The sequence below is a fragment of the Aotus nancymaae genome, unplaced genomic scaffold (assembly GCF_030222135.1).
Source record: "Aotus nancymaae isolate 86718 unplaced genomic scaffold, 86718_ANA_hifiasm-v0.15.2.pri h1tg000156l, whole genome shotgun sequence".
NCBI classification, from domain to species: Eukaryota; Metazoa; Chordata; class Mammalia; order Primates; family Aotidae; genus Aotus; species Aotus nancymaae.
In genome coordinates, this window is record NW_026988571.1 from 81,767 (window position 1) to 104,913 (window position 23,147).

Here is a 23,147-nt window from a genome sequence, read left to right on the forward strand (position 1 = left end):
ACAGCCTTAGTTGGTGGAAATAATGTACACCTTAATAAACAGAACTTAGTGTACAATGGGCTTTGAGAATATAGCTACGTGTGTTGTGTGGACCCTCCTGTTCTTTTTTTTCTTTTCCTTGTCTTGGCACAACTGAGGATTGACTTTCCTCTTGATTATGCCCCTTTAACTCCAGGGAGCCATTCATGGAAGACCAGGGCTATCCAAAAGAACTTTCCAATGATGGAAATGTTCTGTCTATGCTGTCCAGTACAGTAGCCATTAGCCTCTTGTGGCTATTAAGCTTTTGGAATGTGATTAGTGTGACTGAAGTATTAGTATTATTTAATTTTAGTGGGTTTTGCTTTTGTTTTATTGTTGTTGTTGTTGAGGCAGAGTCTCACTCTGTCACTCAGGCTGGAGTGCAATGGTATGATCTCGGCTCACTGCATCCTGCGTCTCCTATGTTCAAGCAATTCTCCTATTTCAGCTTCCCAAACAGCTGGAATTATAAGTGCCCACCACCACGCTCAGCTAATTTTTTGCATTTTTAGTAGAGACAGGGTTTCACCACATTGACCAGGCTGGCCTCGAACTCCTGATCTTAAATAATCTGACCACCTCAGCCTCCCAAAGTGCTGGGGTTACAGTCATGAGACACTGCACCTGGCCTTAATTAATTTTAAATATGTATTTGTTATTACATTTAACAAAAAAAGGTTTTGTAGAGACAATGTCTCACTATCTTGCCCAGGCTGGTTCTCACATTCCTGGGCTCAGGCAGTCCTCCTGCCTCAGCCTCCCAAAGTGCTGGATGAACAGACATGAGCCACTGCCCCTGGCCTAACTTTAATTAATTTAAATAGCTAGATGGGTCTGGTGGCTGCTGTAATGAACAGTACTACCTAGTGTTGTGCCACACAGCAGTCCTGGTAAAAATGCTTCCTAAATTAATCAAAACCTAACTCAAATTATATATTTTTTTAAAAACTGTGAGTATAGACAACTCACCCCAAGAATAGGAGTGAACCTGAGCCCAAGAATAATTGAAGCCTGGGACCCAATTGTCATTAAGACTCTTGCTCTTGACTCAGCTACCTGTGCATCTGCCTTATCTTTTTGGCACATGGACCTTCTCTTCCTCGATCCACATTGTAAAGAGATAGCCACAGCAAATGTTTCCTGAGTTACTTCTCAATTCAAGAGAGTAGCTGGACTGAGCAAGAATCATACTGATTCTAAAATCCACAAAGGAATTTAGAGTTACCTCTAGTCAAGGGTTGATTCTTTCAGTAATAAAAGAGTTTCCAGGTTGGGCACGGTGGCTCACACCTGTAATCCCAGCACTTTGGGAGGCCAAAGTGGGTGGATCACAAAGTCAGGAGATCAAGACCATCCTAGCTAACACAGTGAAACCCCATCTCTACTAAAAATAAAAATTAGCCAGGTGTGGTGGCATGCACCTTTAGTCCAGGCTACTCAGGAGGCTGAGGGAGGAGAATTGCTTGAACCTGGGATGGAGAGGTTGCAGTGAGCCGAGATTGCTCCACTGCACTCCAGCCTGGCAACAGAGTGAGACTCCATCTAAAAAAAAAAAAAGTTTCCATATAAAGGAAGATGCAGACAAAATCATATTTCAAGTATAGTCAGTTAAATAGATCAAAATCAGGTAAACCTTTCTTCAGATTTAATGTGTCTATGAGGTTTTTAAGTCACACTTAAATTGCCTTGGAAAACACAGGCTGTGTATAAACTAAGTTTCTGGTATAAGAAGTTGTGGGTTAAATTGTTTCCCCCAAAAAAGATATGTTAAGACCTCAACCCTGAGCTTGGGCATATTGGCTCATGCCCATAATCCCAGCACTTTGGGAGACTGAGGCGGGCAATCACCTGAGGTCCAGAGATCAAGACCAGTGTGACAAACATGGAGAAACGCTGTCTCTACTAAAAAGACAAAATTAGCCGGGCATGGTGGCACATGCCTATAATCCCAGCTACTGAGGAGGCTGAGGCATGAGGATCACTTGAACCTAGCAAAGGTTGTGGTGAACTGAGATAATACCATTGCACTCCAGCCTGGGCAACAAGAGCAAAACTCCATCTCCAACAGTACCTCAAAAAGTGAACTTAATTGAAAATAGAGTCATTGCAGATGTAATCAGTTAAGATGAATTCATGCTAGAGTAGAATGGGCCCTTAATCCAGCATGACTAGTTTATTTAAAAGAGACACATAAGGAGAAGATGGTCATGTGATGACAGAGGCAGAGATTGGATGAATCTACGACCAAGGATTGCCAGCAAACAGCATAAGCTAGAAAAGGCAAAGAAGGATTCTCCGTTCTTAAAAATCACAAGATCTACAAGTTTGGAAATGGAAACTATTTCTTTTAAAGGATTACAGCTTACACGGTGGCCATCCTGCAGGCTGGGAAGTACAGCCTCTAGCAGAGTCCAGAGACAGGCACTTTGGAGGAGAAGGGATTGAGGTAGAGCTTTATGAACAGTTGGCTAAGCACTCATATTCAATAGGTTTCAGGAGGAGCTATGAATTTTCACAAAGTTCGTTGTTTTAGTTTGTTCTCACATTGCTATAAAGAGCTACCTGTTGGCTGGTTGTCTTGGCTCACACCTGTAATCCTAGCACTTTGGGAGGCTGACATGGGCAGATCACCTGAGGTTGGGAGTTGGAGACCAGCCTGAACAACATGGTGAAACCCCATCTCTATGAAAAATACAAAATTAGCCAGGTGTCATGGCATACGCCTGTAGTCTCAGCTACTCAGGAGACTGAGGAAGGAGAATCGCTTGAACCTGGGAGGCAGAGGTTGTAGTGAGCCGAGATCATGCCATTGCACTCCAGCCTGGGCAACACAGCAAAACTGTCTCAAAAAAAAAAAAAAAATAGCTACCTGTGACTGGGTGATTTATAAAGCAAAGAGGTTTAATCTGCTCACAGTTCTGCAGGCTGTACATTATTCTGCTTCAAGAGAGGCCTGAGGAAACTGAACAATTACGGTGGAAGGCAAAGGGGAAAGAAGCAGTTCTTTACATGGCCAGCAGGAGAGAGAATGAGTGAAGGGAAAGGTGCTACAGGCTTTCAGACATCCAGATCTTGTGAGAACTCACTATCTTGAGAACAGCAAGGGGGAAACCCATCCCCATGATACAATCACCTCCCACCAGGTCCCTTCCCCAACATTGGAGATTACAATTCAACATGAGATTTGGGTGGGGACACAGAGCCAAATGATATGAGTAGTCCTGATGCATGCATATTGACCAAACATGCATGTAACATACAACTTACATTCACTTTGGAGTGGAGACTTAACATTTAAATGTATTGCTGGGTGTGATGGCTCGCGCCTGTAATCCGAGCACTTTGAAGGGCAAGGGGGGTGGATAACCTGAGGTCGGTAGTTCAAGACCAGCCTGACCAACATGGTGAAACCTCGTTTTTTTTTTTTTTTTAAAAAAGAACGTTTAAATGTATTATAATTAGGCCCTATATGTCAAAAGATCTTTTTAGGATATGAAGGCACTGAAGTGCTCAGCATCTGTAAACAGGCCAGACCCAGTACTTGGTAGGTGGTTTTTTTTTTCTTCCAAAGAAATGTGGCCTTGCAGTGCAGTGGTGCAATCAGCTTACTGCATCCTTGAACTCCTGGGGTCAAGGGATTCTTGACCCACTACAGGTGGGTGCTACCAAACCCTGCCAATTTTTCTTTTTCTTTTTTCTTTTTTTTTTTTTTTGACAGAGTCTTGCTCTGATGCCTAGGTTAGAGTGCAATGGGAGGATCTCTGCTCACTGCAATCTCCGCCTCTCAGGTTCAAGTGATTACCCTGCCTGAGCCTCCCAAATAGCTGGGACTACAGGCACCTACCACCACAACTGGCTAATTTTTTGTATTTTAGTAGAGACAGGGTTTCACCATGTTGGCCAGGATAGTCTCGATCTCCTGACTTTGTGATTGGCCTGCCTCAGCCTCCCAAAGTGCTGGGATTACAGGCATGAGCCACCATGCCCGGCCTTCTTCTTTTTTTTTTTTTTCAACAGAGAGGCAGTCTCAACATCTTGCCCAGGCTAGGCTTAAACTTTTGGGCTCAAGTGATCCTCCTGCCTTGGCCTCCCAAAGTGCTGGGATTACAGGCATAAGCCACTGCGCTAGCCTGGTGGTTTTATCAGGAGAAAGTTACTGAAATCAGTCTCTTGTCCAATCAAAGCTGTAGTTATGGCTTGTGTAACAGGAGGTCAGTTAGTGTCTGGTGATAAGCTACAATTGTTTTAATATTCCTTATCTGGAGACTAGTGCTTGTTTAGCTGCTAGAGAAAAAATAATACCTTATGGAAGTTAGAACACAGCTTATTCTTTTAAGTGAAAGCGTGAGTGACTTAACCCTTGCCTAGCATGACCTTAACTCCTGTTTATAATTTGGTATCTTATTGCCACAAAGAGTCTATTCCATCAGTTTTAGGATCTCTATTTTAACATTTATCCTGGCCAGTTACTATATCTAAAGTGCAAAAGGGAGTGGGTATAATGAGGGATATCTGACCACCTATCCCATCATGGCCAGGAACTCAGTTTTTAAGATTTTTCTGGGGTCCCCTTGGCCAAGAGGAGCTCTATTCAGTTGGCAGGGAGCTCAGGATTTTTAGTTTATATACGTAATGGGTTTCAGAGAGGCAATGGCCCTGCCAACATCTTCATTTCAGACTTCTACGCTCCAGAAAACTGTTAGAGAATAAATTGTTTCAAACCATCCAAGTTTGTATCCTTGAGAAAATATTTCTGAAGTGTTAGGAAATCTGATGTTTATTTTGCTATGGAAGAGATAGTTAATAGATGGGGAGAGTACTGAGTGATTTTCAAGAATACTCTGAGAAATGGCTATCTTGATTATCTTTTCTCCTTCACTTTAAGAAGTTTTAGCTATGAAAAAGATGCTTATCAGTACTTTCTTTTTTTTTTATTGCATTTTAGGTTTTGGGGTACATGTGAAAATCATGCAATGTTGTTGCATAGGTGCATACGTGGCAGTGTGATTTGCTGCCTTCCTCCTCTTCACCTATATCTGGCATTTCTCCCCATGCTATCTCTCCCCAACTCCCAACTGCTTGCCAATTTGTCCTCCTAATTACTCCTCTAAATTGTTTCAGTTTGTGTCAGTATTTATCTCTCAACTGCATAGACAATAGCCTAAGAACTGAGTGCTCAGAAAAACTGAGCTGATTTTTCTGTGAAATCTAGGAAACAACTCAGACTTTGAAAATTTATTTTAGTTATATAGCACTTAAGCCTTGAGAGCACAATTAATGTTTTCAAGACTAATACAATCTTTGTCAATAATCACAGTTAGATGGAGGTCATCTAAGGTAAGCCGAGTTATCTCTGACCCTAAATTCTTGTTTTTCCAACAAAATGAAGAAAAATTTCAAGATGTCCTCAAGGGCAGCATTATGAACAGTATGGCTAACAGGAACCTATTGGCTGAGCCTTACAGAGTATTCCATGGCAAAAATCCATTCAATTTATCTGGGGTTTGGAAGAAACAGCTTGCTATGGAGTGAATTTGACAACTCAAGGGCATGTCCTTTCTTAGAAAATGTTTCCTCAAGATTTGAAAAGAATTTACCATCCAAATGGAAAGCCACAGAAGCAAATGAGTAGATAGAAATTTTCTTCAACTTGAAAGGCATGAGCTTTTAACTAAGGAAAATAATCTGGAGAAGTGGCACTATTTATCTCATAGTTCTTTTCTATCTCAGCTGGTATGGCCACATTCAACCTAGAGAACGTGATAAGCTTTACCATCTGATAAGAGATGGCAGGATACAATGAATCTCACCATGTGCTGAAAGGCAGCAGAGTGTATCAGGAGAGGCTTGAGCTTCACCTTAGGCTGGAAGTCAGAATCTAGCACTGCCTCCTCCAACTTACTGGGCACATTTCATATCCTTTTTATTATTTTTTACATTTCATATCTAATGTGCCTTTTTTTTTTTTTTTTTTTTTTTTTTTCAAAAAAGAAACAGGTTTTATTATTGTTTTTGAGACAGAGTCTTGCTCTGTTGCCCTGGCTAGAGTGCAGTGGTGCGATCTTGGCTCACTGTAACCCTCACCTCCTGGGTTCAAGCAATTCTCATGCCTCAACCTCTGGAATAGCTGGGACTACAGGCATGCACCATGAAAACTGACTAATTTTTGTGTTTTTAGTAGAGACAGGATTTCACCATGTTGTCCAGGATGGTCTCAAACTCCTGATCTCAAGTGATCCACCCGCCTCCACCTCCCAAAGTGCTGGGATTACAGGTGTGAGCCACCACACCCAGCCTTTTTTCTTCTTTTCTTTTCTTTTCTTTTTGAGAGACAGGGTCTTACTCTGTCATCTAAGCTGGAATTCAGTGGCTCTATCATAGCTCACTGCAACCTTGAAATCCTGGGCTCAAGCAATCTTCCCACCTCAGCCTCTGGAGTCGCAGAGACTACAGGTGCGTGCCACCATACCTGGATAATTAAACTTTTTTTTCTTTTTTTGTAGAGATGGGATTTCACTATGTTGTCCATGCTGGTCTTGAACTCCTGGGCTCAAGCCATCTTCCCGCCTCAGCCTTCCAAAGTGTTGGGATTACAGGCATGAGACACCATGCGCAGCTCCTAATGTGCTTTAAAGGTTTCATCTCCCCTATGAATAAATGAATTACTCACATTTTAGTCAGTCCAGCAAAATAGATCAGGTATATGATTTCCAGATGCACACCCTTAACCACAGTATTATACTACGTCATTTTTTTCATATATAATATAGGGATAATCAGCATTCCGTTCACCTACTCTTAAGAACTGGTAGCCGGGTGCAGTGGCTCACACCTGTAATCTCAGCACTTTTGAGAGGACAAGGCTGGCACATCATAAGGTCAGGAGATGGAGACCATCCTGGATAACACAGTGAAACCCCATCTCTACTAAAAATACAAAAAATTAGCCAGGTGTGGTGGCATGGTGTCTGTAGTCCCAGCTACTTGAGAGGCTGAGGCAGGAGAATCACTTGAGCCCAGGAGGCATAGGTTGCAGTGAGCTGAGGTTGTACCACTGCACTCCAGCCTAGGTGACAGAGTGAGACACTGTCTCAAAAAAAAAAAAAAAGAAAAGAAATGGTAAAGAAATGTGACAATGCTTTGGGAAAAGTTTTTAAAGCCCTGTATACATGTGTGTTATTTTTACATTAAACCAATTTGATTTTGGCCAAAGCTCTGGTTACATTTATTATTTATATCTGATGAGAGATGTATTTGTGATCATTAACCTCGATGATAGGCTTGCCAGCTAGACCTGAGGAAAGATGTTGGTTCCATGTCTCTTTAACCTGAAACTGTAACTTCTGTGATAGCAGAAATCTGATTTTGCTCATTGTAGAACCTCCAAAACAGTGCCTAGCACATAACAGATATTGATATATATTTGTGAGATAAATTATAATGAATCTCCATCATCTATCACAGTTTCTATCCTTTTTGTTTGAGACTGGATCTTGCTGTGTCTCTCAGGCTGGAGTGCGATGGCACAATCTCCACTTACTGCAGTCTAGACTTGCGAGGCTCGAGTGATCTTTCCCCCTCAGCCTCCCAAGTACTGGGACCACAGGTGTGCACCTCCATGCCTGGCTAATTTTTGTTATTTTTTTGTAGAGACAGGATTTTGCCATGTTGGCCAGGGTGGTCTCAAATTCCTGGGCTCAAGCAATCCTCCTGCCTCCACCCCCCAAAGTGCTGGGATTACAGGTGTGAGCCACTGTGTGTGGCGTTTTTTTTTTTTTTTTTTTGAGACAGGGTCTCACTCTGTTGCCCAGGTTGGAGTGCAGTGGCATAATCTCGGCTCACTGCAACCTCCACCTCCCAGGTTGAAGTGATTCTCCTGCCTCAGCCTCCCCAGTACCTGGAATTATGGGTGCCCACCAGCACGCCTGGATAATTTTTTTTGGTATTTTTAGTAGAAATGGGGTTTCACTATGTTGGCCAGGCTGGTCTCAAACTCCTGACCTCAGGTGGTTTGCCCACCTCAGCCCCCCAAAGTGCTGGGATTACAGCTGTGTTTTGCCCAGCCTCTTTGTAAACATTTTAAGATTCTTATACAGTTTGACTGAGGTCGGGTGGCTGCTATGGAACCTGAGGGTGATCCAGAGATCTCAAACTATACCAGTCCCTGAGTCTACAACTGAATTCTGAAGGAATGTCTAAAACAGTGTTTTGGGAGCCATCACCATTTACAAGTGTTTACTCAGAAAGAATACTTTTTTAACCCTGCTTTAGAATGTAAGGCTTATAACGTATTAAATAACAATATGTTGCATCCATTCATTCATTTAAGTACATGTACTGCCTTTGACTATTTCCTGTCCATGGCAACCAAGTAAAAATTCAGTCCTAAGTGCACCAAAAAAAGAATGAGCCGGCCGGGCATGGTGGCTCAAGCCTGTAATCCCAGCACTTTGGGAGGCCGAGGTAGGTGGATCACGAGGTGAAGAGATCGAAACCATCCTGGTCAACATGGTGAAACCCCATCTCTACTAATACAAAAAATTAGCTGGGCATGGTGGTGCGTGCCTGTAATCCCAGCTACTCGGGAGGCTGAGGCAGGAGAATTGCCTGAATCCAGGAGGCAGAGGTTGCGGTGAGCCGAGGTCGCGCCATTGCACTCCAGCCTGGGTAACAAGAGTGAAACTCTGTCTCAAAAAAAAAAAAAAAAGAATGAGCCATAGTAGGTAGACAGATGTAGTTTGATTGTCAAGTTGTCCTGGCTGCTAGTAGTTCATTAAACATTCTACATCAGCAGTGGGATAGCTAATCGTTAGTTGCCAGAGGATGTGTACTTGATGCTGGTCTAATGTAGCAAACATTCAAATCATCTGTGTTTTGCTATTTCCAGGACTACTGACTTCTTGGTGAAGGATCTGGGTATCTATTCCCTTCTTGTACTGCTTGGAAGTCTAAACTTGACCCTTCATTAACTACAGATCACTTCATTTCCCTTGTTAAGTGTTTAATCACTAGAGATAGCTAACTCTGAGTATCAAAATCAATCAGATGGATTGCATTCTTCATATGAGAATATGTAAAATATAATTATAATTGGGTTCAGGACTGTAACTTCTGAGAAATGTTTATTTACATAGCAAATGAACAAATATTGTGCCCATTACATGTCAACAGAACTTTAAGCTAGAAGTATTATGTTCATATCCTTTTAGTTTTTTTAATTCTTGACCACCAGTAAATCCTTGGACATTCTCACCTACCACCTGGTCATGTTATTTGCTAAAGGGAGTAATTGCCACCTCCCTCAGAGGGTTGCAGTGAAAATTAAAAGAGATAGTAAATGTGAAAGTGCTTTATAATCTGTCAAGTGCCAAACACACATACAGGATTATTATAGTAGGAAATGGTGTCTTCCAAAGAGCAATCATTCAGACAATGTTATAAACCTGATAAATTATTGATTTCCATATTCAACCCGTGACAAGTTTTTGTAGCCAGGATGAGGCAGAAGAAACTAATAATTTGGAATTTTCAGTTGATGTGGTTTTGTTTGTTTGTTTGTTTGTTTTGAGACAGGGTCTCGCTCTGTCACCCAGGCTTGAGTGACAAGCCATTTTGGCTTGCTGCAACTTCCATCTCCCCGGTTGAAGTGATTCTCCTGCCCTAGCCTCCCTAGTAGCTGGGCCTACAGGCACACATTATCATGCCCGGCTAATTTTTGTATTTTTAGTAGAGAAGGGGTATCACCATGTTGCTCAGGCTGGTCTTCGACTCTTGACCTGAAGTGATTCACCTGCCTCAGCCTCCCAGAGTGCTGGGATTATAGATGTGAGCCGCTGTGCCCAGCTGTTATGTGGAAATGTTAATTTCACCTCCCATAGAGGAATATACAGTGTTTTTGGAGTTTATATTTTAAAGTTATTGTAACAGTGAATGTCTAGAAATTCAACCATTGTCTGGAGATTTTCTTATGATTCTGAGCTTCTCCCAGTGCATTAATGGATGGCTGAGGCTACCCCTTTTCTCTTTACTTTTTTTTTTTTTTTTTTTTAGCATCTGGTGAATTTATTCAGCATAACCACAGGCATTATCTTTATGCTTTCACACACAGACATAAACACAGACACAGCACAATATCCATATTTAGCCCAAGTGCATTCCTTTTGAAGTTCATTTATATGTCTTCATATGCCATAGCCCATCATTTAAATAATGATGGTTTTTTTTTTTTTTTTGAGACAGAGTCTGGCTCTGTTGCCCAGGCTGGAGTGCAGTGGCGCAATCTTGGCTCACTGCAACTTCTGCCTCCTGGGTTTAAGCGATTCTCCTGCCTCAGCCTCCCGAGTCGCTTGGATTACAGGCGGCAGCCACCACACCCAGCTAGTTTTTGTGTTTTTAGTAGAGACGGGGTTTCACCGTGTTGGCCAGGCTGGTCTTGAACTCCTGACCTCGTGATCAAAGTGTTGGGATTATAGGCGATACTTTCAATGCCAATTCCTTCGTTGACTTTCTCAGTATCTTCTGCAGATATCTTCATGACTCCAACACATAGAGCATGCTGTTTTCCTTCTGCCATGGTAGGAACAATGGCATCTACTGCAGCAGGGTAAAGCTTAGCTCCAGGAGAAGTTAAGCCATTGAGTACAAATTTGATGGCTCCTTTATCAACCTGCTGGTGTGGCAGGACAAAAGGATATTTGTGAATTAACCTTAGGGTTGGATAAAAAAGGCCCTTCTCTTTGTCTAAAAAATAGTAATTCTCAAAAAAAAAAGTAATTCTCCATTTACTGTAAGAATTACTGTATGTTCATGGCATCAGACTATTTTGACAGGATCTTTCTTAGGCATGGTCTGATTAAGCCATGGTTCAATACCTGGAAATTGCTCTGTCATTTGACACTTAATACCCTTAATAACTGAGGTTTTCAACTGGATGCAGTTGGACACGTTTTCTTTTTAATCAAATTCTTTTCTTTTTAATCAAATTTCTTGAATATGATCCAAGGTGAAGGAGGCGACGATAGAGAGGGCCCAGAATGGGAAAGAAATTGAATTTGCAAGGGTCCGGCAGATCCCCTTACACCAAGAAGGCCAGCACCGACAGTGGAAGCTGCAGTCGTTATCCGGACCGCTCTTTACATTTGTAAAAAACTTCCCACTATCCTTCCCTCTCCTCGGAAAGAGAGCAGAGTGCATGAGATAAAGTAGTTCAGATTACATCCAGCATGATAAACTGTGTCCTTGACTTAATCTCGTGTGATTCCCAAAACATTTCCAGCCTACTGCAAGGAGTTACATTCAGTGGTATGCAATGAGTCAGGCAGGCAACGGCGACTCCTAGGTCCCCCATCCCTTTTCTGAGAGACCCCAGGGAAAGCAAGAGAGTTGGAGATGGATTTGGGGAGGATGGCGAGGAGTACAAAGGTCTCCCCACCTCCTGGGGACCCCGGGGGCGGGGCTGGATGAAGGTCAAAGTGCCTCCTCCGGGCGGGGCGCTGCCAGGCTCTCAGCCTCTCTGTGGAAGGGCGGCCTGCGCCTGGGTACCGAGGCTGCTGCGCCGCAGACAGCGGGCGAGATGTATCTACGCAGGGCGGTCTCCAAGACCCTGGCGCTGCCGCTGAGGGCGCCCCCCCCAACCCCGCGCCGCTCTGGAAGGACGGTGAGTAAGGACGTCTAGCCCGAAGGGGAGGACGGGCGCCTCGGGTGCAGATTTCGCCTGCGACCGGGTACTGGCCGGCACCCAGTTGGCCAAACCCGACCCGGAGCAGCAGACATCTGGGTTGGAGGTCGAAGATAATGGGTGAGAGTCCCCGGAAGACGTCCCGAAGTAGGGAACTTTTCCAATGTGCCGCTGAGTCCAGACTATCTGGGTTCGCATCCTGATCTTGGACAAATGGCTTAACCTGTTTTCTCCTCTGTAAAATGAGGGAGATAATGCTTTTGCGTTTAAATGAGTTATGTATGGTTAAAAGCACTTAAAACTTACCCGGCTGACATAGTCGTAGCTTACCACTTTGATTGTTAGAGGCACCATTCGCTCTCCAACCTCCTGAGGAAGCAGAGGAAGGGTGGGAAGGTGGGAGCCGATCAGCGAGCTGGCCCCGGCAAGCGATGGGAGGCAGAGGCAGTGCCCGCTCAGTGGACGCTGGACGAATGCTCGTGGGGTGAATAAACCTAACCCTTGGCCGGGTCTCAGCAGCCTGAACCCCGCGAGTGCCTGACTCCGAGATCCACACCCTCCAAAAAAGAAGCGGCCTTCGGGGCACTTTCCTTTGAGGTTGCAGGTCGTCCTGCAGCTGCTTGGCTCTGTCCAAATATCGACACCTTTGGATCTGGCGGTGCGCGGGAAAAGCAGCGTACTCAGAAATTAACTAAAGGGGGAGTTCCAGTGTGAACTGGAAGCTGATTAAATAAAAAGGGACGTATGGGAAAGCGCCTCGTATAGTGCCTGGAATACAGTAGGTGCTTAATAGGTGTGAGCAAGGAAGATTGTTTTTCTTCCCAGCAGCCTGCGGCTCTAGGACCAGGCTTGCGCTTCCGGGCGGTTACGCCCCAGCCGCTCTTCCCTAGTCCCCATCTTTCCCTCCGGATTGGGGGACGGCTCTTAGACACATCTTGAAGCGTTCTTAATGCTCTCTTCACTTCGCCTCACTTTCTGAGGCTTTCGAGCCCAGAGGGTGGATTCCAGCGGGAGAGAAAGACGCGCGGAAAATTCCATGGGCCGATTTTTTTTCACATTGATTAGGCCTCTGTTGGTGGTGGCGGGAGGGAAGGAGGGAGGTCTAATCAACTCGTTTTATTTTTCTTCTAAAATGCTGGTGGGAGGAAGTTGCCCCTCAAGTATCAGCAATAAGACTTCTTCGTTTTCCTAGATCTTTATTCTCTTTACCAAATAACGTAGAACTTTAAAATATATATATTGATGAAATAGGGAGAAGCCATTTATTTTAAACTTCTGAAGATAACGGGCTGTTCTGATGGGAATGGGGAGAAAAATTAGTTCTCTGACCGTGACCTTTCGCTTTATCTGTTTGCCTGCATCCCCCACCGACATCACGCGCGCGTGCACGTGCGCACACACACGCACCTCTTTTTGTAGCTGAACAAATTTCAAATACTTTTCTTCCCAGTTTGAGGCAAAATAGAAGTAGTTTAAAATTTTTAAATACGTATCTAGCAATGCTGCTTGTAGAAGTACTGGTCTTTCTCTAATTTTCATCTAACTACTATTTTTCCAGCACTTAAAATGTATTTAAGAACTATTATTGACTGGAAACAAATTTGTCTTCAGTCGTGGACATTAACCTTTTGTCAATATTTTCTACTTTGATGAAAAATAAAATTTTTTCAGTTTCGTTGAAGGAAAATTTTTTAACTGTCTCATCACATTTTGTTCTCTTCTTTTTTGCTTTTAAAAGGGCAACTCTTTTTGTTTTCTCTCTCTCTCGTTGCCCAGGCTGGAGTGCGATGGCGTGATCTCAGCTCACCGCAACCTCTGCCTCCCCGGTTCAAGCGATTCTCCTGCCTCAGCCTCCAGAGTTGCTGGGATTACAGGCATGCACCACCACACCCGGCTAATTTTGTATTTTTGGTAGAGACAGGGACTCTCCATATTGGTCAGGCTGGTCTCCAACTGCCAACCGCAGGTGATCTACCCGCCTCTGCCTCCTACAGTGCTAAGACGACAGGCAGTGAGCCACCATGCCCGTCCTTAAAAGGGTAACTTTTTAATGAATAAATCATTTAGGTGTATGACAGATAATTGGGGAAAAACAGGTAAAATAGAAAATAGAATTCACCTGTAATTCTACCACTCAATGAACACAACTAACTGCTTTTCAGTATGTTTAGTTTTCCAGACCTTTTGTTTCTCATTCCTTCTTTATGCACATTATTTTCACAAATTTGGGAAAGTCGCATACAGAGTATTTTGCTATGACTTTTCACCTAATACATTGTAAATATTTTCTCATTGTAAGTAAATATTGTTCTGCAAAAGTTATGTCTATTTGTTTCACATTGTATGAATCTGCCAAAATTGGTCTAATTAATCCTTACTGAAAATTTCTCATTTCATTGTCTTTTTAAGTAACTTGTCCATCACTGTATTTGTATTCAAGTCTACTTAAATCTCTGATAATTTTAGTTCTTTCATTTAAAAAATATTTCTGATATTTTTGTCTGTTTGAGAAATATGAAGGCTATGTATTCCCTGTTTGATCACAGAGGTATTTTTAAGCTAACAGAAGTCCCACCACAAGTCAAGACCGTAAACTCTTCTCATAACCTTTTGGGCACATTTGAAGGAAAACAAGTTTTTACAAGAAATCGTCATTTATAGCCAAACCAAGAACATCAACAGAGATCATTGTGATTTTGCTACTGTGAAGTTTGTAAGCAGCGCAAATGACTTAAGATTTTCCCTGTGCAAATCATAATCTTCCGCTAGCCCCTGCACCCCTACACTTTATGTTAGGCCCATCAAACTACAGGTTGGACATGCATAATCTGAAAAACTGAAATCCAAAATGCTCCAAAATTAGAACAATTTGAGCACTGACATGATGCCCCAAGTAAAAAATTCCACACATAAGAACTTAACACAAACTTTGTTTCATGCACAAAATTATTCAAAATATTGTATAAAATTACCTTCAGTCTATGCATGTAAAGTGTATATGAAACATAAATTAATATTTTGTTTAGACTTGAGTCCCATTCTCAAGATACCTCATTATGTGTATCCATATATTCCAAAATAAAAAATATCCCAAACCCAAAACACTTCTGGTCCCAAGCATTTTGTTTTATTTTAATTACTTTTTTGAGACAGAATCTTATTCTGTCACCCACGCTGGAGTGCAGTGGTACAATCACAGCTCACTGCAGGGCTCAAGTGATCCTCCTGCCTCGGCCTCCCAAGGTAGCTGTGACTACAGGCACATACCACCACTCCCAGCTAATATTATAAAAAATTTCTGTAGAGATGGGGGTCACTACATTGCCCAGGCTGCTCTTGAAATCCTGGACTCAAGTGATCCTCCCATCTCTACCTCCCAAAATGTTGGGATTACAGGCGTGAACCACCACACCCACCCCTAGCATTTTAGATAAGGGATATTCAACCTATACTTTGTACCTTCGAGGTCACGAAACTCTCATGCTTTTACACATTACACCTTCTGCCTCCAGTGCCATTCCTCCTTCCCTTACTTATCTGACAAACTTATTTTCCCTCAAAACTCAGGTCTCTTCTATTAGGGCAGCTACCGTGGCCAACCAGCTGAGTTTTTTCTCTGCATATGGCCTGGCTTAACACTTACTGCATTTGTCATACTGCATCACAATTATTTGTCTGTATGTTCATACCCTCCTTCTAGACTGAATGGCTCGAGGCGAGGAACCTTGTCTGTCTTGTTCACAGTTGTATTCTTAATGCTTCTAATAATTCCAAATACATAGTAGATGCTGAGCTGTGTTAGTGGAAAGAATACATAAATGTCTCTACATCTTTAAAATAAAGAATTTGAGTTGTATATACTTTAAGCTCCTTCCAACTTTGAGTTTATTTTAAAAATTTCAATTCCAGGGCATTATGGGATATACAAATTTTCGTACTACAAAACAAATATATTTTAACATAATAATATAGTACTTTTATATGTTTCTATTAGTTTATACAGAATTGTACTTCTATTTCAGATACAACCTGATTGCAACACTTGGCTTAAAAACCTTTTATCTGCCCATTTTTGCTTTATAAGAGAAAAATTGAGATTTCTTCCTATACCTACATTTGTATTATAGAGTTATAGAAATATGTTGGATTTCAACATAAGTGCTTGATTTAACATATAAATACTAATTTTATTACATTTTAGGTATAAACATACTGAATTCATTTTTTAAAAAATAATTTTTAAAAAATAATCCTTTCTTAAAAAGTAATCATTTTCTTTGAATTCTGTAGTGGAGTATATGGCTTTTTCTTGCTAATGTGCACTTCATTTGGCTGTTCGAATTGTTTAGTGCTTTTGTCATTTCTCCTTACTCACACCTGCACCCCTCGCAAGAAGGCATGATGCTCGGCATCAAGATGACAGGTTTCGTGAGTGTTTATCAAATTAGACTGGGAGAATGTCAAGTGGAATTATTACCCAGCCTGGTACTACTGCATTCCCTTAAGCTAAAATCACTTGATATTCATAGATTCTAGGTTCACTGAAGAGAAAAAATTTAAAAGGTGTAATTATTTAAAATAGTTTTGCTTGAGTAGTGAAGCTACTGTGTTTGTTTCTTTCCCGGCGTCTCCGCGCCAGATGTCATCTATCAGATTCCCTGGATCAAATATGATCTATTATCTGGTTGTAGGCTCACAGTCAGTGCTGGTTGGTATTACGTAAGTGATTATATAACCGCAGTGCTTAACAATTCATGTATTTCACAACTCGTGATAAAGCTCAAAGCAATGTCAATATGAAGACATGGGATTAATTAAATATAAAACAGCAATAGATTTAAGTGTCATTAAGCATACACATCCAAAAAATACCTTGCAATCATTAGAAATTCAGGGTTTTCATAAGAATATATTAACTAGACTATTATGAAGATTTTTCTTCTTTATTTTTTAATTTCATTTCATCTGAATCTCAGCTTTCTAAATTATGAAGAATTTTGTATGTGTAAACTCAACATTTCTTCATACCATTAATATGGATGACTTTTAGTAAAATAATTTTATTATAAATGCTAATAATGAGAGCTGATACTTGAGTGTTTACCACATGCCAGACTCCTGGATCATTTAATAATTACAACAATTCTATCAAGTAGGCATTATTATTAACATTTTAAAAGAACTATTTTGAAAGATTAACTTAAAAATTAATATAGGTGTTGGGCTCAGTGGCTCACACCTGTAATCCCAGCACTTTGGGAGGCTGGGGCAGGTGGATCACCTGAGGTAAGGCATTTGAAACCAGCCTAGCCAACATGGGGCAACCCCATCTCTACTAAAAATACAAACATTAGCTGGGCATTGTTGCACGAGCCTGTAATCCCAGCTACTTGGGAGGCTGAGGCAGGAGAATTGCTTGAACCCGAGAGGCTGAGATTGCAGCAAACTGAGATCGTGCCATGGCACTCCAGGCCTGAGCGACAGAGTCAGACTCTGTCTCAAATAATAATAATAATATAACTGTTTAAAAAATCAATAGTTTTTAATTTTTTAAATTAAACTATTTTAATTTTTAAAATTAAAACTGCTTTTTTTGGAGCAGTTTTAGGTTTACAGAATAATGAGCAGAAAGTACAGAAAATTCCATGTACCCCCCCTTGCACACCCTCTTCCTTTCCCCTATTAACATCTTGCATTGATCTGGAAAATTAAAATTGACAAGCCAATATTAATATATTATTATTAACTAAAGTCCAGGTTTACATTAGGATTCATTCTTTGTGCTGTATGTTCTATCTGTTTTTATAAATAGATTATAATATTATACAGAATAACTTATAGTATCATACAGAATAAAATACAGTATCATACAGAATAAAATACAGTATCATACAGAGTAAATTACAGTATCATACATAATAAATTACAATATCATGCAAAGTAGTGCATCACCCTAAAAATCCCTCTACTCTACCTACTCATTTCTCCCTCTCTTCTCTCAATCTTTTTACTGTGTCCATAATTAGTTTTACATTTTCACAGTTTTATTATTTGAAAAAGTCATATTTGTTCATAAGTTTGTAAAAAATTCAACATAGACATATATAAGATGAAAAGTGTATTTTCCTTCCCAGTCCCCATGTCCATTCCCTCCAGGTAACCACCGTAAGACAGTTTTAATAGTGAGATTTTGGGACTAAAATAACAGATATTTTTGAGTTGAGAAATATAAGCCTGTTGAGTCATTCATTATTTTGTCATAAAGTTTCTAAATCAAAATCTAATCTTTATTAAAAATAAAAGTAGGCCGGGCACAGTGGCTCATGCCTGTAATCCCAGCACTTTGGGAGGCCAAGATGGGTGGATTGCCTGAGGTCAGGAGTTCAAGACCAGCCTGGCCAACATGGCAAAACCTCATCTGTACTAAAATACAAAAATTAGGCAGGTGTGGTGACAGGCACCAATTATCCCAACTACTTGGGAGACTGAGGCAGGAGAATCTCTTGAACCCAGGAGATGAAGGTCACAGTGAGTCGAGATTGTGCCACTGCAGTCCAGCCTGGGCAACAGACCCAGGCTCCATCTCAAAGAAAGAATAAAAGTAGAGCAGTGACTCACGCCTGTAATCCCCACACTTTGGGATGCTTGAGTCCAGGAGCTTGAGACCAGCCTGGGCAACATAGTGAGACCTAATTTCTACCAAAAAATTTAAAAATTAGCCTGGTGCGGTGGTGTGTGCCTGTGGTTCTATATACTTGGGAGGCTGAGATGGGAGGATCACTTTAGCCTGGGAGGTTAAAGCTGCAGTGAGCCAAGACTGCACCACTGCACTCCAGTCTGGGCAACAGAATAAGACCCTGTCCCAAAAAATATATATATATAAAGTCTAGAGTGGTGGCTCACACCTGTAATTGCAGCACTTTGGAGGCCAAGGCAGGAGAATTGCTTGAGGTCAGAAGTTTGAGACTAGCCTGGCCAACATAGGGAGACCCCATCTCTACAAAAAATTTTAAGAAAAAATAAAAGTAGAATAAGCAGAAGTTCTTTGTAAACCATAAGAGTACACAGTCACTATATTTTGGTTTGACTCTACAGAAATATGAATAAAGGGGGCCAGGAACGGTGGCTCACACCTGTAATCCCAGCATTTTGGAAGGCTGCAGCTGGTGGATCATGAGGTCAGGAGTTCAAAACCAGCCTGGCCAAGATGGTGAAACCCTGTCTCCTCTAAAAATCAAAAATTAGCTGGATGTGGTGGCAAGCACCTATAATCCCAGCTACCTGGGATGCTGAGGCAGGAGAATCGCTTGAACCCAGGAGGTGGAGGTTGCAGTGAGCTGAGATTGTGCCACTGCACTTCAGCCTGGGCAATAAGAGCAAAATTCCACCTCAAAAAACAAAACAAAAAAAAGCAAAATTAGTCAGGCGTGGTGTCACATGCATGTAATCCCAGCTACTTGGGAGGCTGAGGCAGGAGAATCGCTTGAACCTGGTAGGTGAAGGTTGCAGTGAGCCGATATAGTGCCATTGCACTCCAGCCTGGGCAACAGAGCTAGCCTCCATGTCAAAAAAAAAAAAAAAAAAAAAAACGAAAGAAAGAAAATAAAAGAAATATGAATAAAGGGATGTTTTAGTCATAACTAGCAGCAGTTTCAAAGGACTATGTAAGATGGCCAAACCAAAATATGTATTCTAATCCTCAGAAATTTTTTTAAGGCTAGTCATAATCTTCAGAATTTTGAGAGCCTCAAGTAGTCAGGAAACTGCAAACCTGTCACTTATATTGTCCTCTACTAATCTGCCAGCTCTCACTTATGCCCAGATTCCTTTGTTTCTGTCACCTTTCTACTGCTTAATGATGAATTCATTGATCAGAGCCACTCTAGTTGTATGTAGGCCACCAAAAAAAAAACAAAAAAAAACACAGATTGAGACTAGGCCATGTGATGGGCTGGGAAGCTGGAAGACTGAATTGCATTTGGACATCACTGTATCCCTAATTATATTAATATTTACCAGTGCTAAGCACAAACCTTTCCAGACTGCTAACTCATTTTTGCAAAAAGGAATCTTAAACTGAAAGGTTAGGCCAGGCATGGTGGCTCATGCCTGTAATTCTAGCACTTTGGGAGGCTGAGGCTGGTGGATCACAAGATCAAGAGATTGTGTTCATCCTGGCCAACATGGTGATATGCCATCTCTACTAAAAATACAAAAAAGCTGGGCTTGGTAGCACACGCCTGTAGTCTCAGCTACTTGGGAGGCTTAGGCAGGAGAATCATTTGAACCTGGGAGGTGGAGGTTGCAGTGAGCTGAGATCGCACCACTGCACTGCAGTCTAGCAACAGAATGAGACTCCATCTCAAAAAGAAAAAAACAAAAACAAACAAACAAACCTTATAAACTTATAAAGCAGCTATCCCTGAGAACCCTTTTGGCCTTATTCTCTCACAATAAGGATGAAAGTTGTTCCCTTCCATTTCTAAGATTATGTGATTTTTATCTCAAATGTTGGAAGTCTTAATTCCCAAGAATCTTAGGCTACTTTCAGGAGGAAATGCTGAATGTGAGGCACTCCGAAACCTGTATACTAGTTCTTCCCTCCCTTCCATGTCCTGTACTAAGATAATCTCTATATTAGATTTTTATGAATTGACCCCACAGATGCTTAGTAGCCAAAAGCAGTTTTCCATTTCCAAGCAAAATCCTCTTCTATTATGGGTCATTGGAATCTGAAAGAGGCCCAGATCACTTCAGGTTTTTTTAGGGTCTGGGTATACTTTAAAAAGTAGTACCGGCCAGGTGGTGATGGCTCATGCCTGTAATCCCAGCACTCTAGGAGACCCAGGCAGGTGGATCACGAGGTCAGGAGTTCAAGACGAGCCTGACCAATATGGTGAAACCCCATCTCCACTAAAAATACAAGAATTAGTTGGGCGTGGTGGCACATGCCTGTAATCCCAGCTACTCGGGGGCTGAGGCAGGAGAATTGCTTGAACCCAGGAGGTGGAGGTTGCATTGAGCCAAGATTGCTCCACTGCACTCCAGCCTGGGCAACAGAATGAGACTCCGTCTTAAAAAAAAAAAAAATTAGAAGAGCCGCCCAGAGCCGGACGGGCTTGCGGGCTGGGCCGTCGCCGCCGCTTGAGCCGCCCTCGGGCCCCTTCGGGCCGCCGCCGAGCATTCGGGTCTCTGGGCGCCGCCACGGGCGCCCGGAGCGAGCCGGGAGGGAGCTGCGCGCCTTTGTGCGTGCCGAGACAGCCCACCTGGGCAGTGTTTTTGGAGTTTATATTTTAAAGTTATTGTAACAGTGAATGTCTAGAAATTCAACCATTGTCTGGAGATTTTCTTATGATTCTGAGCTTCTCCCAGTGCATTAATGGATGGCTGAGGCTACCCCTTTTCTCTTTACTTTTTTTTTTTTTTTTTTTAGCATCTGGTGAATTTATTCAGCATAACCACAGGCATTATCTTTATGCTTTCACACACAGACATAAACACAGACACAGCACAATATCCATATTTAGCCCAAGTGCATTCCTTTTGAAGTTCATTTATATGTCTTCATATGCCATAGCCCATCATTTAAATAATGATGGTTTTTTTTTTTTTTTTTTGAGACAGAGTCTGGCTCTGTTGCCCAGGCTGGAGTGCAGTGGCGCAATCTTGGCTCACTGCAACTTCTGCCTCCTGGGTTTAAGCGATTCTCCTGCCTCAGCCTCCCGAGTCGCTTGGATTACAGGCGGCAGCCACCACACCCAGCTAGTTTTTGTGTTTTTAGTAGAGACGGGGTTTCACCGTGTTGGCCAGGCTGGTCTTGAACTCCTGACCTCGTGATCAAAGTGTTGGGATTATAGGCGATATTTTCAATGCCAATTCCTTTGTTGACTTTCTCAGTATCTTCTGCAGATATCTTCATGACTCCAACACATAGAGCATGCTGTTTTCCTTCTGCCATGGTAGGAACAATGGCATCTACTGCAGCAGGGTAAAGCGTAGCTCCAGGAGAAGTTAAGTCATTGAGTACAAATTTGATGGCTCCTTTATCAACCTGCTGGTGTGGCAGGACAAAAGGATATTTGTGAAGTAACCTTAGGGTTGGATAAAAAAGGCCCTTCTCTATTTACTGTAATAATTACTATATGTTCATGGCATCAGACTATTTTGACAGGATCTTTCTTAGGCATGATCTGGTTAAGCCATGGTTCAATACCTGGAAATTGCTCTGTCATTTGACACTTAATACCCTTAATAACTGAGGTTTTCAACTGGATGCAGTTGGACACGTTTTCTTTTTAATCAAATTCTTTTCTTTTTAATCAAGTGTCTTGAATATGATCCAAGGTGAAGGAGGCGACGATAGAGAGGGCCCAGAATGGGAAAGAAATTGAATTTGCAAGGGTCTGGCAGATCCCCTCACACCAAGAAGGCCAGCACCGACAGCGGAAGCTGCAGTCGTTATCCGGACCGCTCTTTACATTTGTAAAAAACTTCCCACTATCCTTCCCTCTCCTCGGAAAGAGAGCAGAGTGCATGAGATAAAGTAGTTCAGATTACATCCAGCACGATAAACTGTGTCCTTGACTTAATCTTGTGTGATTCCCAAAACATTTCCAGCCTACTGCGAGGAGTTACATTCAGTGGTATGCAATGAGTCAGGCAGGCGACGGCGACTCCTAGGTCCCCCATCCCTTTTCTGAGACCCCAGGGAAAGCAAGAGAGTTGGAGATGGATTTGGGGAGGATGGCGAGGAGTACAAAGGTCTCCCCACCTCCTGGGGACCCCGGGGGCGGGGCTGAAGGTCGACGTGCCTCCTCCGGCCGGGTCGCTGCCAGGCTCTCAGCCTCTCTGTGGAAGGGCGGCCTGCGCCTGGGTACCGAGGCTGCTGCGCCGCAGACGGCGGGCGAGATGTATCTCCGCAGGGCGGTCTCCAAGACCCTGGCGCTGCCGCTGAGGGCGCCCCTCCAACCCCGCGCCACTCTGGAAGGACGGTGAGTAAGGACGTCTAGCCCGAAGGGGAGGACGGGCGCCTCGGGTGCAGATTTCGCCTGCGCCCGGGTACTGGCCGGCACCCAGTTGGCCAAACCCGACCCGGAGCAGCAGAAGTCTGGGTTGGAGGTCGAAGATAATGGGCGAGAGTCCCCGGAAGACGTCCCGAAGTAGGGAACTTTTCCAATGTGCCGCTGAGTCCAGACTATCTGGGTTCGCATCCTGATCTTGGACAAATGGCTTAACCTGTTTTCTCCTCTGTAAAATGAGGGCGATAATGGTTTTGCGTTTAAATGAGTTATGTATAGTTAAAAGCACTTAAAACTTACCCGGCTGACATAGTCGTAGCTTAGCACTTTGATTGTTAGAGGCACCATTCGCTCTCCAACCTCCTGAGGAAGCAGAGGAAGGGTGGGAAGGTGGGAGCCGATCAGCGAGCTGGCCCCGGCAAGCGATGGGA

The 23,147-nt window shown here is 42.6% G+C and overlaps 2 pseudogenes; both read right to left on the reverse strand.

Annotated features, from left to right (window-relative positions):
* Positions 1–10,188: 10,188 nt before the first annotated feature.
* On the reverse strand, positions 10,189–20,882 carry LOC135272961 (uncharacterized; annotated as a pseudogene).
* A 366-nt stretch (positions 20,883–21,248) lies between these two features.
* LOC135272958 (malignant T-cell-amplified sequence 1-like) lies at positions 21,249–22,011 on the reverse strand (annotated as a pseudogene).
* Positions 22,012–23,147: the final 1,136 nt, after the last annotated feature.